Source organism: Pyxicephalus adspersus, unplaced genomic scaffold (genome assembly GCF_032062135.1).
Source record: "Pyxicephalus adspersus unplaced genomic scaffold, UCB_Pads_2.0 Sca1414, whole genome shotgun sequence".
In the NCBI taxonomy this organism is placed as follows: Eukaryota; Metazoa; Chordata; class Amphibia; order Anura; family Pyxicephalidae; genus Pyxicephalus; species Pyxicephalus adspersus.
Window position 1 is genome coordinate 1 of NW_027318421.1, and position 6,182 is coordinate 6,182.

Below are 6,182 nucleotides of genomic sequence, written 5' to 3' on the forward strand. Positions count from 1 at the left end.
GCAGAAATTGCTATAGTTGCCTTTCTTTATCGAATGTAGGGCTATTTGTAGAAAGCAATTGTGCTGGAGATTTAATGAAAAAGAATGGAAGCATTAACCGCTCAAAGACGACATTTTCAGGAAAAATTATTAGGTAATCAATTGTAATAACTATCATTTAACAATATGAAAATGAGATTTAAAACAAATCAATGTATTTAGCGATTCAATGCTGCAGAGATGTAGAATATTCATATTGCTCCCAAATTCCATGTTATTGTGTGCCTAGCCTTATAACATTTTAGAAAGAAGCAGTGTTCTCTAAAATTGTCATTTTGTTCCTTTGCTTCTTGTTAATTATCGTTATGCATAAACCAAACCACCTCTGTGCAGCCAACCTCACCGCCTCTCCCATGTGAATTTCTGGCCCCCTCTAATCTCTGCCTCCTTTGAGACAGATTTAATATGAGGCCATTACCTTTCCTGAAATTCATTACCAGCATATTTGCACTGACTTCTAGCTGGGCTGCACTCTATCGCTGTGGGTCAATGACCCATAACTGTACGAAGACAGAGAGTTAACAGAAAACAGGCTGCACCAGCAGCCTGAGAAATTATGGCTAAAATTCACTAATGTTTTTGCTGACAGACAAAGGAGAAGATGTGCAACTGTGTAGATTATACACAAATCTAAAGGAACAAGCGAAATTACAGCATGGTATATCAGACAATAATAAGCTAAATGTCACTTTTAAAGCAGGTGCAACCTGTTAATATATACAATTACGCTGTGCTGCAATACATTTAATTTTACAAAGAAATTGCATTGAACCCTGCATGGTCTCACTAATATAACACAAAAAAAGCCAATGACAAAACAACAAATAAAAATACATAGCAATAACATATTTAAAAAAAGAAATAAATAAATAAATAATTGCTGACCTCTAATTCTCTAAGCACAGGGTGATCTTCTATGCCTGGGAATAGCACTCGCATTGCATAGGTACGGTAATCCAGGTAGGGAATTCCTGAGCGATCCAAGTCACTAGTTAACTCATTGATGTCTGTCTGCAGCTCTGCAAAAGCTGATAGCCATAGCAAAAGAAACAATTATTTAGCATAGCATAGATGGATGAAGTTGCAGTTTCCTTGAGTTAGAGACAAATCAATTACAACTACAAGTAAAAGTGGTTTTGACTGACATCTATTGCAGAAGTTGGCAATTACAGAAGTATTTGTAAAAAGCTGGCACCAGAGTAAAAGTTAAAATATGATCACAAAGAATGATCACTGAATCTTGACCCCTTTATGAGTATTATGTCAGGAACACAGTTCTACAAAGCAGAAATTCAGTGACAAACAACTACTGTCAAACATATTTGGAGATAACAACTAAAACTAATATAAATAGGTATTTTAGTAGTGGCTGTACAGAAAGAAAATCAGACTGGGTTACTTCCCAATTTATGTGTATTTACCATAAAATATACATATATTGTGGGTTATATTAGTAATGACAGCATATTTGCCAAACCAAACCAATAGGCCTGTAGCAGAAATAAAAAAAATTGTAGTCAATAAAAGATGAGCTGTTGCATGTTGCATAGGTTGAAATGGTTTAGGATAAACAGAGGACAATAAACATGAAACTTTTTGCAGTTTTGGGCAGTGACAGTTTAAAAATCAAAAACTTAAAATGAAATGGTTGACATTTTTATGCAGCTAGGGTGTCATCTGTTTGTAAGGACATCCCACACTTTTAGGGTACAAAAGTGTGTGTCCATAAAATTCATAGGCAGAACCAAGGACTCTGTAAAAGTAAATGTTCTGACAGCTAGTTTGTATAATGGGCGGTAGGGATCAGTACCCTCTAGGGGTTGTCAACAGCTCTGTAAAATTGGACTTGCTGCTAATGGTATAAAACAGAAAAAAAGACCAGAAGGATGTTATTTTTTTTCCCAGAAAAGGTGGCAAATCTAATCCTATCATAGGGTTACATATCTGCAGATCAATTATCTAGCATATCCCTCAGTTTCCTTGTTAAAAATGAAACCTGGAAGAGAGTGATACAAACACTAGGAACAAGGCTGCTGTAAAGAGATGATACAAATACTCCCATGTCCTCCTAAGAAGCTGTATTCTAAATTGGGTGAGGAGGCAAGTTTATTTCTGTATAGGAAAGTTTAATTTCTGTAAAAGTCCACAAAGGTTTTTTTGACTTGCACAAGTTTCATGGCAGCAGTGAATATTTGTATTAATTACCATCCTAGAACAGTTGCCAATGTCTAAGAAACATGCCATCCCTCTTTATAACATTCTTTCCCTGCCAATCCTTTCCTTATTTCAGCTAAACTAACGTAAACTCCCACATGTGTCTTACTTCCCCCACCTCCTTGTAAACTCTTTTAGAAGGGTCATCCCATCCTCCTGTGTCACTGTCTATGTTTGTCTGTGATTTACAACCCCTATTTAATGTACAGCACTGCGTAATTTGTTGGCGATATATAAATACTGATTATTATTATTATTATTATTATTAATAATATTGAGAAACTTACAGTCACTTTATGTTGGCCAGTAAAATTAGGTGACTCGCAGAGAAGCTGAGTTTCAGAAACCGTAACATCACAAGGTGTGTCACCAATAAAAACAGTGTAATTCAGCTTTACTCCTCCTGCTGCAGGTGGACACAAGTTCTTCCCCTGTTTAAAAAGTAATATCACATTAACACAAACCTTTGTGGGTACATTAGTCAACATTAGAAAAAGCATGTCATACTGCTACTTTTAAATTTTTTGCAACCCCCCTCCCTAGCAGATTGAGAATTTCAGCTAAAAAGGCCCCATCTGTTCTTGGCTTGATAATAGCTACACTTCTTTATGTAAATGTAATGGTTGGTAATTAAAATATTGTAAGTTGCAATTGTTAATAAATGTAATGTACCTAAGTGCTATAATCTGTTTTTATTTTGCAATTTAACAGGTGTGGCCCTCTGTAGACAATGCAGCCTTGATTAATTGCACTACATTCAGGCCACTGGTTTAGACTGCATCTCATGACATACATAATTGTATTTTAATGCTTGCAACCTTCATATTGCTCCAAATGACTAATCCTGCAATAATATTATGTTTAAATGAATACTAATTAATGTTTTTGGAACCATAAATAGAAAGATGTTGCCTGCATTAAGTCTGTTGTTGCACACCCATTTCCCTAAGCATGTCCATCTGAAATATGAACTTTAAACTCCCCACAATATATACCATAGCCTGTGATTTAGAAAATACCAGCACTTTCAAATCTTCAATTTACAGTGTTAGACTTTATAAAACAAACATGAGTTAAGCCAATAATTTTATGTTATTTTTTACTGTCATTTTTGTGATGTGCCTTCACCTTTAGTATAATTGGAGTGCCAGGCTTTTGCTCAAGTATGCCTGTAGCGCTGAGAAGCTCAAATGTTGGGTTGGGGTAATAGATGAATTTCGTATTATTGAAAATCAGGAGAGACTGCACATTATTGAAGATAAATCCAAACTCGTCTGGCCTTTCAACAGCATCGAGTCCGGGCCGATATTCTGGAGTAAGGGCAGGGGCCCAACACGTCAGAGAGGAGGCATTAACTATCTTACAAACCTGATGGGAAAAAATATTATTACATTACCATGTAGAATTTTTAATTATAACATAATAAGTATAAAATAGATGTACATGTACTGTAATGGGTTGTTTGCAGCATGGGTATGATAATTTTGTATATACCAATAAAATTAGGAATGCACAAAAAAATCTATAATATTGAAAATGGACTGTACCATATTAGTATATATTTGGTCTGACGAAGAGACCTATGTTATACGGAGTTAAATAAAATCAGCATTTATATTGCAACAAGCTTGAGAAACTTAGGAAACTTGTGACAGGCAGAACCAGTATTTGCATTAATGTTTTTTTTTTTTAATTTCTGGAAAATGATGTTATAATCCACTCCTGGACCTTCAGAGTTTGGGATTTTTTTTTTATAAAAAGTATGTCTTTACAATGTTTTTTTTTTTTTTAATTTCTGGAAAATGATGTTATAATCCACTCCTGGACCTTCAGAGTTTGGGATTTTTTTTTTATAAAAAGTATGTCTTTACATTTGTTCTTTACTAATAATAATGCTTTGCTTTAAAACCTTGCTGATTAAAAAAAGAAACATACAACTACTGCATTAAAACTAGCATGATTTATTGCACTTTAGTTCTTCCTACTAGCAGTAGGTGGTGCTATGCTATCTAAATATTGCACAAAATTGTTGCAGATTATGCAAAGAAAAATGTATAGATCAAGTTACGGCACAACAAACAATCCAAATCTGCATACATTACCACACTACAGTACTTATTCTTGATTATCATTCAACTCAGCTAAACAAGCAAAAAAATCTTGTGGAAAAAATAAAAAGACAGAGGCAGACGTACATTCACAGATTCCTTGCCATTATACTTGACTCGAATTCTTGGCTCCTGTATGATATCAAGATTGGTACCAGTAACTGTAAGGGATGTGTGACCGCTGTCAATTGAATAATAAAAAAAAAGTACATTTAGAATTAGATAATGTCTAATTTTGTAAACAAAAACTTAAAATAACTTGATTATTGTTTAGGAAGGTACAAAGCAGAACATGGACAAATTTTATTTATACATTAACTTTAATAACAACAATTAAATGACAGAAAAATAAGAAGTAAGGCCATATTATTGTGCAAATTCATAGAATAAAAAACTGAAAATATTGGCATTACAGTTTTAAAATCACTGCCCTACAGCCATGACTATTGGGGTTACCAATGATAGATCTACAAAAACAGCAACAAGTCTATGAACATGATTTATGTTTAGAGTCCAAAAGAAACCCCACTTTCACTCTTCAGACAGAGGGAAGGGGGAAATCCAGAGCATGTACTTAAAGGTATTAGGCTAAGGCAAAGGCAGGCTCACATTAGCATCAGTACCTTGCGGCACTAAATACAAAAACAGTGGCAGCCAAACTGCTGATTTTATAATGCCCTATACCTCCTAAACTCAAAATAAACAGAAGAAATACATATATGGGAGTTGCTTTACCTGTCAAAGAATTTGTACTTCTAATTCGGAGATATACACAACTACACCATACAGCACAGCACAGCCCTATTGATCAGAGCAAAAGACTTGAATTTACTCTGCTACACTTGTGTAACATAGGGCTTGTTTATCCTTCAGCCTGTGACAGTAGAAAAAGCAGCACAGAGAGTTCAAGTGCAATTCAAGCACTTACACTGCTCCCTTGCCACTGAGAAATATACAACCCAGTGCTGAATTTCAATCCCACTGTGTACCCTTCCCTGTGCATTCCGTCACCTTCAGCACTTTTCCTACATATTTCCTCTCCCTTGCTTACATGTGCTCTTCTACAGGGGAGTAGTCTCACAATGAGAGGTATGCAGGGGGATTAAATTATAGAAATTGGGTCCTCTAAACAAACATCACATCAATTTCTGGTCTTCTCCCCTTTTACAAGCCAGCTTGCTGTCTTCTGCATGCCCACTGTATGACAGTTTCTATATTGTTTTCCATGGGTCTCTAAGTTCAAATTTGTATCAGGTTTTTATGCTATTTGGCTTTTTATTTGTAATATATTACTTGTAATAGATATTGTTATCATTTTGTTTTTATTTGCACTGTTTATATTTAGTTTTGATTTTTTTTCAATTTCTAATAGTATAACATATTTTAGGTTTCATGAAACAGAAATATTTTTCTTCCAGGTTGTTTACACATCCTTATAAAGCCTCATAAATCCCTGACAATTGCAATACATTACTTCAGAATCTATTTTAGAACTGCATTTACTATGTCCAAAAAAAGCCAAAAAAGGACCATCACTACAGCATGTGAACATGAGCTATGACTTCCAGATTTATTATAAAGGACAAACAGAAGAAAAATATAGCCTTGAAATGTATTTGGGTAAGGCTTATCATGAGGATGACTCTGGAACCACCCAAATGTCACTATGAACCTTGTAAAGGCCAGTCGTTGCAATGTAAAGGTCACTTTGTAATTGCGATTCCCCTGGGTTATGACTTTCAGATATGGGAAACTACTCTGTCATAAAAAGTATACCTTCAGTTATTGAAATGACCCGTTGATGATATATATTGTATTTCT

The 6,182-nt window shown here is 34.8% G+C and overlaps 1 long non-coding RNA gene across 1 annotated transcript; it reads right to left on the reverse strand.

Annotated features, from left to right (window-relative positions):
- Positions 1 to 2,544: 2,544 nt before the first annotated feature.
- On the reverse strand, positions 2,545 to 4,550 carry LOC140321221 (uncharacterized). Its single transcript, XR_011918859.1, has 3 exons — positions 4,449 to 4,550; positions 3,382 to 3,621; positions 2,545 to 2,684 (listed from the first exon to the last, which is right to left on the reverse strand). It is a non-coding gene; the product is annotated as an uncharacterized lncRNA (long non-coding RNA).
- Positions 4,551 to 6,182: the final 1,632 nt, after the last annotated feature.